The sequence below is a fragment of the Pleurodeles waltl genome, chromosome 1_2 (assembly GCF_031143425.1).
Source record: "Pleurodeles waltl isolate 20211129_DDA chromosome 1_2, aPleWal1.hap1.20221129, whole genome shotgun sequence".
Classification (NCBI taxonomy): Eukaryota; Metazoa; Chordata; class Amphibia; order Caudata; family Salamandridae; genus Pleurodeles; species Pleurodeles waltl.
This window is the reverse complement of record NC_090437.1, coordinates 39,810,925-39,827,057: the sequence shown is the minus strand read 5'-3', so window position 1 is coordinate 39,827,057 and position 16,133 is coordinate 39,810,925. Positions and strand designations below refer to the sequence as shown.

General features: G+C 47.6%; 1 protein-coding gene across 4 annotated transcripts in view; it reads left to right on the top strand.

Moving 5' to 3' along the window:
• Positions 1-16,133, top strand: part of UBA6 (ubiquitin like modifier activating enzyme 6) — a 610,892-nt gene that overhangs the window by 306,198 nt on the left and 288,561 nt on the right. The window lies entirely within an intron of this gene.

The window sequence follows — 16,133 nt, the reverse complement described above, 5'->3', positions numbered from 1 at the left end:
ATCCCGCCCATCAAAAGGTGGTCCCAAGTTGCTGTCCAAGTAAAATCATTGACCATGGAATTTGGACTTAGGGCACTAAATGGTAGGACCAAATCAGATGTAATGGGCTGTCACATGTACAACAAAGTTAAACCATACCAGTAGAATAGACTATTGTCTATTTGATGTAAGATTATGGCCTTTGGTGATTGTCATGATGGTTGTCGAGAGATCAGAAAGTAACCATAATCCTCTCTCAGCCCACTTGTTAGCTTTGAGCAGCCACCTGCCCATAATTAACAACTCAGCTAAAGCACCAAAGGGGATAAGTTTAATCAATGACAAACGTCATCTAAAGTGGAACCAGGTTCTGACTCGACCAACACTCATTTACTTTGCCAATGACACCTTAAGGACCACACTGACGGGCCTAGAGGGGGGTTCTATATACACTAACGAGGAAGTAGCATAACTCATAGTACATGTTTCAAGGGTATCGCGGCCCTCTTCTTGGCTGATGCAGCCCCTGATAGTAAGAGGGTTAAGGGTAGGCATCGCTGGTTTAATAAAGAGTGTTTCTCCTCAAGCAAGCACTTAATCCAAGCTATCAAATCCAAGGATGTAAAAGCAATTAACCTGCCAGAAAGTCTTACAAATCTGCCATTAACAAAGCTAAACGTGAACAAGAAGATAAGTGGTGGGTTGCACTTAGTGACGCTGCACAAGAGAGGAACTGCAGAAAATTTTTGTCCCTGCCAGCGCACGGCCCTGCAAACATGATCTACACATCACAACTAATATTGCACCAATGGACTGGGTAGATCAATTTAGCTGGTTATATTCTTAGAACCATGATAGTTCTACCGCTCGACAGAACGACACTTGTTCATCTATCACTCTCACACCTACTCCTCCAGTGTTGCAACTTTTTTCCCAAGCGGACATAGCATACTCTTTAGGCTCCCTAAAGCACGGTAAGGCACATGGTGCGGATGGTGTCCCAGCAGACCTATTCCTAACCGAAATAGCAATCTGGTCAAGATATATCACCATCATAGCGAATGCAATAGCATCTGGGGCACCAATCCCTGGGTCTTGGAAGGGGGCCATCATTATCCCTATTTTTAAAAAGGGCGACAGACGCCTCCCCAGCAATTATAGGCCTGTTAGCCTAATAGACTGTATGCAGAAAGTGTTCTGTCATTGCCTTCTGGGTAAAATTCAAGACTGGATGGAAGAACGCAATATTCTTAGTCCCCTCCAGGCAGGTTTTCGCCAAAACATATCTACCATTGAGCAAACCCTTAGGTTCCTGCTCTTATACTGGAAAACCGTTTTTATTGGCAAAGGGAACCTGTATGTTGTTTTTGTGGACTTGAAATCCACATTAGCTTTAGTTCCCCATAACAAGCTGTGGAAGTTCTTTCCCTAATGGATCCCTGAGCACATTCTTGTTTTACTAACTTGGCTCCACGAGGGTAAATATGCATGTGTCAGGTGGGAAGACAGGGAGCAGTTAACTGACAGAATTCAGGTGTCAGGGGGTGTGCGGCAAGGGTGTGTCCTTTCCCCCACCCTGTTCTCCCTGTACATAAATGATATCGTCCCCTCTTTACTTAGGCTGTAGGCAGATGCACCATCATTAAGCACACAGAAAGTGGATTATGTAAACTCCTTGCATGTTTTGAGGAATTTTGCCCCACAAGAGGACTTGAAATCAGTTCCTCTAAAATGAAACTGATGACAATCAATCCACACAGATCATTTAGAGGAAAGTTCACTCTTGAGGTAACTGACACTTTTAGTTACCTGGGCATAATGCTAACGGAAAAAATGGTCTGGAATTCTCATATTGCAAAGCAAGCACTCAAGCTAAAGCAAACAATGGGGGTCTTAATAAAGGACTTTAACCTTTCATATACCAAACCAATACGCCCCCATATATGAAACCAAGGCAGTAAGCGCAGCCCCTTATGGAGCTGATCTCTGGGACTATGCCAAAGCCCAAGAAATAAAGGTGTCTGAAAATAATTTCCTACGGAATTTAGTGTCCCTCCTGTCGAGTACTCCACTGTTTCCTCTCTTTAAAGACCTAGGCATGAAACGCATTGACCACAAAGCCCATCTACGCCCCCTCTTGTATTGGCAGCGCCTTTGGACCACCCCGGAGCTCGCCTCCTTCACTGCAGCCCTGCAGGTCATCCTATAAGCTGACCATTCCCATAGTATCCCCTGGCTTAGACACATCAAGGGGTTTCCTTACTCGCTTGGGCTCGGAGAATTGTGGGATTCCCCAACCACTACTTCGTTTCCTTCCAAAAGTGATCTTAAAAAACTGTATTGGCACATGGTAGACTTTGAAGACACGAGGGTCGCTCTTCAGTCTACACTATCATGGGACTTCACCAACCTAAAAGAGACGTGCAAATATGAGGCTTTCTGGGACATAATCACGTTGCCAAGAGAGAGGAAGTTGTACTTTGAATTCCGTATTGGCACCCTGCCATTAAGACTATTCACTGCTCCACGCAGGAAATGGTTGGTCCCGGCTTGTAGAGTGCTGGGAGTTCGCAGGTCTGACTTAGCTCTTAGAATTCTTAGATCAGACACTCGACCTATGCTAGTGATTGCTGTTGTTAAATTCCTTGGGGCAAGCTAGATTGTCAGAGGGAAATTTTTCCCAATATAATGGTGTTAGCAAAAATGTTAGACTCACCCCGGGAGCGCATTCAATCTTTATTTTTATCCAAACTCTTATTCCTATTTAATTTTATTATTTTATTCATATACATGTATTGTACATATTTAAATACACATTTTTTATTAATCCTGTGTAATTATTTATTGTTGCTGTGCTTTTGTGGCTCTTGTAGCCGAAATAAAGTTATTTGACTGACTGAATATGGTATAACAGAAAACAGTGATGTGCTTCTGTAATGCACATATTACATAATTATCTTGAAAATGTTTAATAGCCATAGACTAACCCTGTCTTCCTGTTGGAAGCAGTCGATTCCACCACCACTGGGGCTATGGTGGACAAAACTTTGGCACATCTACGCTATGGAAAAGTCCACTGCTTTGCTGCTAATAAAATTCTCAAATTTCATAAAACTTGGAAGCCCTTTAAGATGCACATAAAAACCAGGTTGGAGGGTTAACAAATGGCATAATACGTCCCTGATTTGATGATAAGGAGCCGTCACCGATAATTGTCCGGCTCCTGAGACTAAGACGTTTTGGACTCTGGCATTGAATGGTGGATGACAAACGGTGAGTCAGTGGGCCTGTAGGCCCCCTCCCTTTGTGAGAACAGAAGGAAAGTCTCTCCCACCCCAAGGCTTTTTACTGCAGAATATTTTCTTTGCTGTTATGTCTTGTTTGAGACAATAAACAATGTTGTTATGTTTGTATTGTTTTGTGATGTTATTCATTAAAAACATTTAAATAAAGTACCGGTGGAAAAAGCTTCAAAAACAACAATACAATGGTAAGTAGGAATGGAAAGTAGAGTACAGAGACCCTGAGCATAAGGTTGAGTTGATGTATTCAAAATAAGCAGTTTTGTTTGTAGCGATATAAAGTGAACAACAGTGTTTGGTGGCCCTTGCTTGGTGCAAACAAGGTGAAAAAACACTTCAGTGAAGTGTGGCAGAAGAATTTCTCAAGGCCTGGGTCCAACTTAAATTTGTGAGGCCATCAATAAGGCCTTTATAATGATCTAAAATATACTCTAAAGCCACTTATGATTAGCCAATGTTCGTCTTGGAAGCCAATTTATGGGTCATCATCAAGACAGATAATAGACTATTTTAGTCTGACCTATGAAAGAATAAATACAATACAAACAAGCATTTGCAATGCAACGGGTCTCGCGTTTGCTCATGTTAAAGCTGATCGCGTTGTAAACTCCTAACCCGACTTTTCCTCTATCGGCAAAAGTGCTTTTATGTACGTAACCCGAAAAAGTGAAATTAACTGTGTAAAGCGTCCGACTTCTGCCAAGCGAAATCGCGCTAGGAAAATAGAGAAAAAGTAGTCCACGATCCAACAGAAAACAGCGAGCCTCGCATGTTTTCTGTACTTGGTCGCTGCGCTCGAGGAGGGCTAACCACCGGAAAAGGCATGACGTGTGCATGCCTTCCACTAATGAAAGCAAGCAGATTTTACTAGGCAAGCCCACGAACCAATGAAACACACTGACGTGACATCGACAGACCTCCGAGCCCTTTTCTAATAACTAAAGCGTCTCGCTGCCATACGCATGCGCAAGCGCATGCAACGCAGGCTCGGCCCTAAAAATGAATGAATGTGAATCAGATTTAGGAGGAATTGTGTGATATTGCACACCCTGTTCCTGTGGTCACAGAGCAGACAAGGCTACTCACCCCAACCGTGGTGGTTGATTGTTTGCCACTGGTGTCCAGGGGTGCCAGTCTTACTATTGACTGGTCCAAGCACAACCCTTTCTGTATTTGCCTTTCATGGTAGTGAGGGTGAGCAGTCACAAACTTCAAAGGGAGGTAGTGAGAGTATTGAGCAAGAGTTCAGAACTTAACAGTCAAACAGCAGACACAATAATGTAATGTTCACCCCAGTGCTTATCTTTATGAAAAAAAACTAAATACTATTGAATCCAATGCATATGACAAATAGGGTTGTCCTAAGTTGCAGTTTAACCATGAGGTTCTACACTTCTTCTTCCTTCCCCAATAACTTTCTTTCCTCCTGCTTTTTCGACATCCTACTATTACCATCTTGGCTATATTAAGGTATAGGCAAGAACTAGGCTCAAAAGTTCTCACAAGTTATAGTTCAATTCAGTTATATATCTTTAGCAACTCAGGTCTCAAGCAGGCATAGTAGATTTGCCTGCATAATTTCATCCCACTCTCGTCCCCAGGAGCACCTAAGCCCTGCACTTTCCTCTTGGTGATTGATGGCTGTCCTGACTGTGTGGCTGATCGGGTGGCATTCTTGCCCTTACAGATGGACACCTCTTTTGTAGATCACCACAGCGGTGGCCAGGAGCAGAACAATCTTCACAAGACTTGCTCTGGGTGCAGGCTTATGCAGTGGCACCAGTCTAATCTGTGAACATCGCGTATGGGCTGCAGATTGGCACTTCAGTTAGCGAAGTTGTGGTCTCCAGGCATAATCATTTCATCGTACTTGGTGGCAGTGTCGGCCTCCAGTCTAGTTTGGGGCTTCCCACTTTAGCAGCAATTCAGTCTCCTCCTCTCAGACCTTGGCAAGCTGTGGTTTAATCTTATTTACAGTGCCTCATGAATTGCACAGAGAGATTGGAAGACCTCTTCCGTCACTCCTGTGTCACTCTCTCACGTTCGTTAGCTTTCTTTTTGTACTTCTCACACTGAATACTCACTGAACCTCATTACCTGGATAGCCTTTCCTCCTGCACGCACTAGGCACATGCCTTTTCTCTTTCAGTCAGCAGGCAGGCTTCTACCCTCCTAAGCTAGACCCCCTGAAACCCACCCCGTTCTTCCCACAGAAATCTTTGATGATGTTCCCTTGCCTTTGAGAGACTAGCTTTCAGACAGACACCAGACCAAATTTCACTGTTGCTCTTTAAGTAGTCTGGGAGACATTCCCTTCCTTGGTTATTGAGACTTGAACAAAGTGGGGTGGTTTGGATTCTACTTTTTTGCACAAATTCCAAATTGGAGGTTGATCCACTGTCTCTTGCTTCAGAACCAGTTTGGTATGGTTCTCTTTCAAATGTCATTTCCAGACTGCTCTCGTGACCCAGCTTTTGTGCAATTGATGGCTTGCACTGCAGAAAACAGTGGGGCTATTTTGAAGCAGAAGTACCCACAGCAAAGGCACAATGAAATGTGAGATCTCTGTACCTAGTGTCATTCAGCCAGTCAGAAAAAACTTTATTCTGTTAATGCAAATCATAAAAGCACACATAAAAAAGATACAGTATCAGTAAAAAAAAGAATAAGAATATAATATAAATTAATTTCAGGTGCACAGAATTTAAGATTATCATATCAACTGAGAAGTCTTTTCCAGTCTCTAGGAGCCACTGTTAATGCAATGTTGAAACAAATAAGAGGGCAAGACAACAGTGTACATAAACCAAGGCAGGTCTAACCTGCTCACAGTGATGCTCTTTGAACAAAGGGGCTATGTATCGTGCATGCAGGGCTCTATATTAATCACAAAAAAAGATAAAATGCATGGTGTCTTGCTGGGAAAAGTTATCAAGGGAGCAAGGACAGCTGTCCTCCACCGTATGTCTAAGTTGATAAATCGTCAAAGACCAATGTAACAGGTTCAACCCTAAATTTAGTCAACAGAAAGCAGTGAAGGCCTGACATGACAATGACAAGATAAGGTTCCATAGATGGACAAGTTTTTAACATAATATATCACCGCACTGTGGTTTTGAAGAGTTCCAGCACCCCTCCTTCTGAGCCCCTGGTAGAGAGAAAATGCTCCTTCACCCATGTCATATCCCTCTTAAAGATGGCATGTAGGTGCTCAAATAAATCTGGATCACCCAGGTTGTACATTGAATCCCTGATGAACATAAGCCACTGGATATATAGAGCTCTTTTTAACATCAGGCAGTCCTCAATTACTACTCAGTTTAGGGCTAAGGTGGGATTAGACCAAACCCTGATCCATCTAAGCAATGGAGCGATGGCCAATATGTCCCCTATATAATCCTACCTGACTCTTCATGTATTATGTAGGAGGGTACAGGTTGTAATACACCCAGTAATTTTCTGAGGAAATTATTTTAGTGATCTGTAAGTCCTTCGCATTTGAGTAACCCCAGAAATCACTCCCATAGCTGGCAATTGTGATGTATTTAGTCTGGTGAACTTTTAATAGGGCCTGCACCAGCTTGGCTTCCAACCTTCTGGCAAAGTCGAGGGTAGTGACCGGTGCTCTTGAAAAGGCATCCCTTTTCAGCCTCATTTGGGCAACTCTAGAACCAAACTCATAAAAAACGACCCCCAGATATGAGAAGGTGGGAACCCTAGACAATTCAATGCCACCTCCATAGCATTTATTTTGAGGCTTCCTCCAGCCATTAATCATGGTATGAGATTTTAAAAAAATGTACTCCGATCTAAAGTACTTGTAAAAGTCATAAAGGAGTTAACCAACTGTTGCAGACCCACTGTAGTCCTAGAGAGTTCTGCATCGTCCGCATAGAGTGCTGGCAGTAATTGTGAACCTGCCCTCAAAATAGCCTTACAGGCTTCGCACAGCAGGGGATCCAGTTGGTTTATGTACAGAGTGAATAAAAAGAGGGCCAGAATACATTCCTGTCTACAACCCCCATGGGATTAATATGCCCCGATAGGCTCTCTGCCTGGTTATACCTTACTGATGTTACAAGGTCGGTAAAAAGTGGACAATATTGATCCCTCAGCCTTAACCACAATATGGACTTGTTTATATGGTCAAACGTGGAAGTGAGATCCATAAAAGCTATAAACAACATACCTTTCTTTACTACCGTATATGTACCAATGGTCAGTTGTAAATTCAAGCACTAGTCTAGAGTGAACCGAATAAGGAGAATTCTGACTTTGCTCATATGAATCAAGAAAACTTTTGAAACAAAGCAGGTGCTTGTTCACATTGGCCTTCTCAAAGGAGTTCTAAAAATTGACCACTGCCAGACAAGGGGCTTTCTTAAAGTCAAACTGAACCACCAACAAGTTGTCTGGTGCAGTCACTAATTGACATGAGGTACACAGGATGTTTAAAGAGACAAGAGTGATTCGATGGGATGGCAGTGCTGAAAATAAGAAGAATGAGTTGTTCACATCTCAGGTTTCCTTTAGAGCTATAATCTGTTGGCCCGGTAGGAGACTGTCCCACCGCCCATCATCTCTCTTGCTGCTAATGCCCTCAATGTTCCAGCTAACTATGTTAAGCAAGGATTCAGGATTGTGGACGTGCCCGCAAAGGGCCAACTGTACACACTCACTCTCTTGAATGTCCTGTTTCAGCCCGAGCTACAGACTGCTGTAGGTGGAACCTCAGGATATTGATCAACCACCCATGTGCCTCACATCTTTGCACTCACGCTTCACACCATCCAGATGCCACCCCTCATACGAACCAGTAAGTCAGCCTATGCAATCCAAGCCTCTTATGGGTTGAAACCTATTTGCCATGGTAAACGGGATAAAGTTATCCCCCTCCGCACCTCCCAAACCTTCTCTTGTACTCAGTTCCCTGGCTGATAGTGGCGGCCTGGTGGTCGGATTAAAAACCCAGAGGGAGAACTCTAATGCCTGAGGTGGGTTTGTAAACACTAGCTCTCCAAAAGTGCATGCCTGAAATTCAGGACAATACAGTCCCCCTCAAATTCTTTAGCCCTAATATCTACCCCTCTAACCCTTCTGGCCATGATTAAGTGTGAAGAGACTAGCTGATCATTCCCGCATGTAGTTATCTCACCAGTGCTTCACCTTCTGCATCAGCTCAAAAGTGGATTCTTCTCCTCTGTCCTTCAGCAGAGTAACATCTCCCAAGATCACAGCAAGTGGTGTTGAATCTGGCAAGAACTGTAACCTAATGGACCTACAATGAAGGGCTTTCTTTGTATCTTGGGGTGAACTTCTTTGCACAGTCCTGTCATTCTCTGCTGAGGGAGTTACCACACCTGTGTTTTGGGTACTACGAGGTACAGATCCTTGTATGCCCCACCCCCACACCTACTGTATGGGATTGTGAGTTATGGCGATCTCCGGAGGTTTACTGGGTCAACCGCTATTTTTCCCACAAACCTCATGGCTAATGTCAGCAGAAACAGAGGCAATATCGGGTGGGAGTGTTTTTGCATTGCCAGAATCTACAGCGACCCCCGTACACTGTTCACCCTGGAAAACACTTGGATGCCCCTGACATTTTCTAACAGTCCCCCTGTACCACAAACAAGCCCTTCAAGACCTCCACCGAGGATTCCAAAGCTTCCACTTTTGACAGTAGGCCCCCCAATGAGCTATGAAAGGTTTTGACAATGTCTCCGAGAAACACCTTAAGTACACCATCTAGAAGAGATTTTAACTGCACATCCAGGGCTGTGGCATCTTATCAGAGAAGCACTGGAGGGGAGTTCACCCGCTCAGGGAGCAAAGCGTTATTTATAGTCTGTGGCACCGGGATGGTCGCCTGTGAACCCTTTAATTTCTGAGGTTTGTTTCTCTTTTTTTCTGGCCCGCTGAAGAGGCTTAGAGTGCCACTACTTCAGTGGCCTTTAATGGGAGCCTGAATCCTCTCCTGAGTGTAAGTCAGGCCACAGGTCCACTGATCTTTACCAGTGGGCACAGTACGATCTTCAACAAAACTCGCACACATGTTGGTACCAGGAGAACTAGAGGTTGTAACACAATTGCTCACTCAGTCTATTTTCCGCATTGTGAATCTTCTCATTTAAAGCCCCCACCGCTGAGGTGAGATAGGACATGATGTAGGCATGTTTATGCGGATTACTGTATGATTCCTGGTTCTTTTCCTGTAAGCTGGTTGACCTTCTCTTACCCATAGTCAGGACCATCAGGCAAAAATTAAGGGGGGGTGGCCCTGCCCTGCATCTTCCTGGCATTGTCTGGTGCACAACAGGCCCACCCTTGGTCCGGACTTCGTCTGGGCGCGGCTCACACTCATACCCCATCCAGCGGGGAAACCAAACACGCTATGTAGAGCCCAGTGAACAGAAGCAGGTGCGGGAGAACAAAGGGCCACCTCCAGGAGCTCAAAATCCATTGGGACACGTAATCCCCTTTCACAGTTATATCCAGTGCATCTCACGCAGCAGGGAAACCCAATACGCTATGTGGTGCCTAATGATCGAAAAGAGGTGCGGGAGAACAAAGGGCCGCCTCAAGGATCCCAAAGTCCACTGGGACACCTAGTCCTCCTTTGTAGTCACATCAAGCTTGTTCCATGCGGCGGGGAAACCCAGATCTTTTTGTAGCACCCAGTGATCAAAAGCAGGTGACGGTGAACAAAGGACCACCTCCAGGAGCCCACAGTCCACTGGGATATGGAGTCCCCTTCGCAGTCATGTCCAGTGTGTACCCAGTACTTAGTGCCATTAGTTTTCCGGAAGTAGTAATCAGAAACAGACAAGAGGGTAGACTCTGCCTAGAAATGTATTTATCTTGAACAACAGAAACTGCAGCCCCTCACCAGTGCAATTTACCAAATAGCAATGCTAAGAAAGAACTGATGAGCAGCCCCCTTTTAACAGAGTCTTCATAATATTTCCAAAGGTAGCCCTTTCTCCACCCTCCTCACTTGAGAATCTCTGTGTCTACCTTGCTGCTACCAGAATGCAATCAGTATACTTCCACTGTCTGAGAAAGCTACCATTGCCCTCTATTGTTGTGCTATTCTGCAGCCAGGAGCATTGGAAATATATCACTCTGGCCTCATAAACACTGTCCTGCTACCATATATGTTATGCGCTCAGTGTACACAAGCACAAGGCTTAGAAGATTCATTTTTTGTAGGCACTTAGGCCCTCATTACAACCCGGGTGATAAATGCCGCCTACCGCCGTGCTGACGGCCGCCAACATACCGTGACCGCTGCGGTAATCCGCTACGGGTATTATGACCCACACTGAGAATTCCGCCACAATACAGACACCCACACAAGTCCGCCAGACCAAAGGTCAGTGATAAGCTGGCGGTACCGAAACCCACACCGTTACGCCAACAGGAATACGCCCACAGTATCACGACCCACGAATCACTGCAGCAGTCTTTCAATCTGCACTCAGAATACACACACACTAACAAAACAACACCACATTGGACAATTCAAACTACACACACCTAACACATACACACACCACACCCACAACACTATAAAACACACACCCACATTACCCACAACCCCTTACAGCGAAAAAAAAAAGATAGCAAGCAGGGAGAGACACAAGGCAGGAGCACCCACTCAATCAGAGGCACAGAAGACCATCACCCATACACCATCCACGCACCTCACACCTCAACACATCACCCCACACATCACACATCCTCACACATACCACTCACACCACATCCATGGCACCCCAATGACACCCCAGAGTTTTCAGAGGAGGAGCTAAGGGTCATGGTGGAGGAAATCATCCGGGTAGAGCCACAGCTTTTCGGATCACAGGTGCAGCAGACATCCATTGCAAGGAAGATGGAGCAATGGCAGAGAGTCGTCGACAGGGTCAACGCCGTGGGACAGCACCCCAGAACAAGGGCTGACATCAGGAAGAGGTGGAACGACCTATGGTGGATGGTGCTTTGCGTGATTGCAAGACACGAGATAGCATTACAGAGGACTGGCGGTGGACCCCCACCACTAACAACATGGGAGGAGCAAGTCTTGGCGATCATGCATCCTGAGGGCCTTGCAGGAGTAGCAGGAGGACTGGACTCTGGTAAGTCAAATCTTTACTACTTTATCCCCCCTACCTGCATGCCATCACATACCTCCACCCTTATACTCACTCCCATCACCTCACATATACCCCACCATCACAACCCTCCCATACCAATACCAAGCCTTACATGCAACGCCAGTGCATGGACACCACTCACAGACCTGCATGGACCCCCCATCACCAAAGCATGCCCAGTAGGGAGACTCACCCACCCCACAAATTCACCACCCACACAAGGCCAAGCCAACAGGGAAAGCACAGACATGCAGGGAAACTAACCCATGTACAAGATGGCACAGGCAGATACATTAACAATGAATTTGCATCCCAACAGGGCCCCTACTCAACGTCACCGGAGAGGAGGTGCCAGTTACATCTAGTCCCCCCACAGAAGAGGCCCACAGTGACGACAACAGCTCTGCACTCCTGGATCAGGATGACCAACCCGGCCCATCGGGGGAATCTGGACAGTCGGTTCCCCTGCCACACTCCCAACCCACCACAGAGCCGCCCCTCACAGGAAACACCAGCACAGTACCCACCCAACGGGCCCATGCCACTGTCCCCAGGACACGTAAATCAGCAGTGTGTCCACCACTACAGGGACCCCAGGCAATCCTACAAACCTCGGGCGATCAGGGACCTGGGGTCAGTGGCAGTGGGCACACAGTTCAGGGGACAGAGGCACAGGACAACAGGGAAGCTGGGAGGACTTCTGTGCGACAGGGGAAGGACAGGACCAGGGAACCTACCCTCCACAAGGCACTCTCCAACATCCTGGGAGCATACCACCATTCCCGAGAGACCAGGGGCCAGGTACTGACCAAGTTGCAGGAGACCCATCTGCTGCAGGAGGGACAGTACCTGGGGATCAGGGAGGACCTATCAAATATTTACACCATCCTGGTCACCATTGCAGGGGTGCTGGCTGACATGGGCAAGACCATGAGGGAGGCAGTGGCACAACAAAGGGTGCCTGACACTAGCCAAACCGAAGAACAGCCCTCCACCTCTGCCGGCCCTAGTGGACAGGAAGCCCCGTCACAGGACCAACAGGCCACCAGCACCCCACCCCCTGCAGATGGAGAATCACCCCGCAAACAGTCCCTGTGATCCAGGCAGAAGACAGAGAACATTGCCAAGACCCCCGTCAGGAAATAGGACTCGCCTGATAGTCACCCTTCTGTCCCACTCTGTTATCCTGTCCACCTTGAACTGCTATTTCTCCCCTTCCTATGCCCCCTTGGACAAAGCACCTGTGATACAAATAGACTGGACTCTAACTGGGCATTCCTCCACCATCACCCCATCCCCTAACATAAACCCCTATACTTATTTGCACAGAAATAAACAACCCTGAAACAAATACCATACTGGAGTCAGTGTAATGAATCTCAAATGTTTTAGTACAACATTCTCAAAACATTGTAACGTATATGTACAGTGATATATACTACAGGATGACCTTTGGTGGGCAGCAGTACATATAGCAGGAGCCAGAATGGGGCACACCGATCTGAAAATAGAGAATCCAAAGGGAACAGTCAGTGGCCATAGACATAGGGTAAGAGGCTGCCATGTACAATGTCCAACATATTACTGAAATGTTAAGTGAAGTTACAGTGTCTTACCTGAGTGTCACTGGAAGTACTGTTGTATAATATTTGTTCTTTTGTCAACATCTTCTTCCTCTGCCTCCTCTTCCTCACTGTCCACAGGCTCCACCGCTGCCACAAGACCATCTCCAGGCATATCCTGCAGAAAAGGCACCTAGGGTCTCAAGGCCAGGTTGTGCAACATGCAACAATGATGTGGCACACCTTCTTGGGTGAGTAGTACAGGGAGCCACCTGTCAGATGGAGGCACCGGAACTTGGCCTTCAGGAGGCCGAAGGTTCTCTCAATTATCCTCCTTGTTCGCCCATGTGCCTTATTGTAACGTTTCTCTGCCCTTGTCCTGGCATTCCTCACTGGGATCAGTAGCCATGAGAGGTTGGGGTAACCAGAGTCACCTGGAAATATAGGGTGACAAATGTTAGACACACACAAACCCTTATGGACAACCCCATACCCAGACACCTACTCATACTGTGTGGGGACCTTTGGCTCACCTATTAGCAACACCCGGTGCTTCTGGAGTTGGCCCATCACATATGGGATGCTGCTATTCCGCAATATAAATGCGTCATGCACAGAGCCAGGATATTTGGCATTCACATGGGAGATGTACTGGTCCGCCAAACACACCATCTGCACATTCATCGAGTGATAGCTTTTCCTATTCCTGTAAACCTGTTCATTTCTCCGGGAGGTGGGGGGAACAAATGATGTACCATCAATGGCACCAATGATGTTTGGTATATGTCCCAGGGCATAAAAGTCAGCCTTCACTGCGGCCAAATCATCCACCTGGGGGAACACGATGTAGCTGTGCATGTGTTTCAGCAGGGCAGACAACACTCTGGTCAACACGTTGGAGAACATGGACTGAGACATCCCTGATGCCATGGTCAGTGTAGTTTGAAAGGAACCACTTGCAACTAGAGGGAGAATACCTGTGGGCTGGTGGATAGCTGACATCAGGTCTGGCTCCAATTGTGCACACAGTTCTTGGATTGTGGCATGATCAAGTCTGTATGTGATGATAATGTGTCTGTCCTCCATTGTTGCAAGGTCCACCAGGGATCTGTACACCGGAGGATGCCGCCATCTCACAATCTGCCTCAGCTGTTGTAGCTTATGGAAGAGAACAGTGGTCAGAGGGTCATATTTCCACATATTGTGCACTAATGTTGCTGATTATACTTCACAGAAGCAGTATGTGAAGTCGAGAGTCAGTTGATGTGCCAGTTAGGTGCCATGCCCAATGTCCTCCTGAAATGGCGGCTGCCTGACCTGTGAGGAAGGATAAGTGGAAATGAGGTAAGTGCACTGGCGTTGTGCGCCTTCGCAGTAGGCGGTCGATGACCGCTGCGCAGATTTGCATTGGTTATTATTGGGCCCTAGGGGTTCCAGGAGCCAATGGCGATGTACGCCGGCGGTGATGGTACGCACCGCCGTGGACGTCACCGCCATTTTCTAACTGTTCACTCACTTGCTACCTGACTGTCAACAGGAGAGGACCTACACTGCAAGTGCTGCTGTGACCTGTGTCTGCAAGCGACAATGGCCCATGTGTCTGTGGAAAGGGCCCCTGCCTTCACTGCGGGGGAGTTGGAGAAACTGTTGGATGGGGTCCTACCCCAGTACACATTACTCAACGGTCCTTCAGACAAACAGGTGAGTACACTGTGAGCATGATGCTTGGGAAATGCATGTTTGGAGTGGTGTGGATGTAACCCACATGTTGGGGAGTGATGAGGCGTCCTGGCCTGAGTGCTGCATGAGAGGTGGTCAGTGTATGCTCAACAGAGCATGGGTGAGAACGGATGGGCAATGAGTATGACGATCCGGACGGGTGAGTAATTACATTTTCTGCTGTCTTTTTCCTGCAGGTCAGCGCCCACCAGAAAAAGGGTATTTGGCGTGCCATCGCCAAGGAGGTGCGGACCCTGGAGGTCTATCACAGGCGGAGCACCCACTGCCGCAAGAGATGGGAGGACCTGTGCTGCTGGACCAAGAAAACGGCGGAGGCCCAGCTGGGGCTGGCCTCCCAACGTGGAAGGGGTGCCCATCGCACCAGGACCCCCCCTGATGTTCCGCAACCTGGCGGTGGCCTATCTGGAGTTGGATGGGCGCTTGAGGGCATCACAGCAGCCACAAGGGGGTGAGTACAGATTCTGAAAGCTGACTTTGCGTGCTTTCGGAGTTAGTTGGGTTGGGGATGTGGGATGTGGTCTGTGGGTGCCCCTAGGCCAGGGCGATCATGGCAGGGTAGGTCCCTTGTTGTGCAGGCTCTGGCGCACTCATACTCCAATGGTGTAAGTGGCCATCTGCTACTGGGCAAGGTCCTGTGGGTTACAGGTGTGCAGATGCTGGCGTTAGGCATTGTACCCCATGGGCTGGAAACTGTCTCAGTAAATGGTTGGGCATGGCCTAGTGCGTAGGGCGGCTGCCTGTGTGTTGTGTCCACCAACGGTAGTGGTGTTGCTGGTATTGAACAAGTCTATCCGCTGTCTCCGCCCCCCCCCCCGTTTTGTTTTGTCACCCTGTTTTTGTGTGCATTAGCATCATCTGGCGGAGGAGCAGAGGCACCAGCGACGGCGGGAGCTGCATCCTACATGGGCCGGGAGACCGAATCTACAGAGGCTGAAGGAACCAGTGGGACGGAGGGCGAGGGGAGCACCATGTCGGGGACAAGAGGGGAGACCAGACAGCAACTCCTCCTCCGATGGAAGCTCCCTGGCAGTGGCGGACACCTCTGTGCCCGCCCCAACAACCGGTACAGCCGCCCTCCCAGCAGCCCCTCAGTGTGTTTCCCGTGCCTGCTCACCCAGGAGGGGGTGGGTATCTTCTTCGCCCCAGGCACCTCAGGCCCTGCCCTCAGTGAGGAGGCTATAGACCCCCTGAGATCCCTCATTGTTGGGCAGTCAACCATTCTGAATGCCATCCAGGGTGTCGAGAGGCATTTGCAACAAACAAATGCATACCTGAAGGGCATTTACTCTGGTGTGGCGGCCCAACAGGGAGAATTTCAGGCTCTGGCCTCAGCACTGATGGCAGCCATTGTCCCTGTGTCCAGCCTCCCCCCTCCAACTTACACTACCCAGACC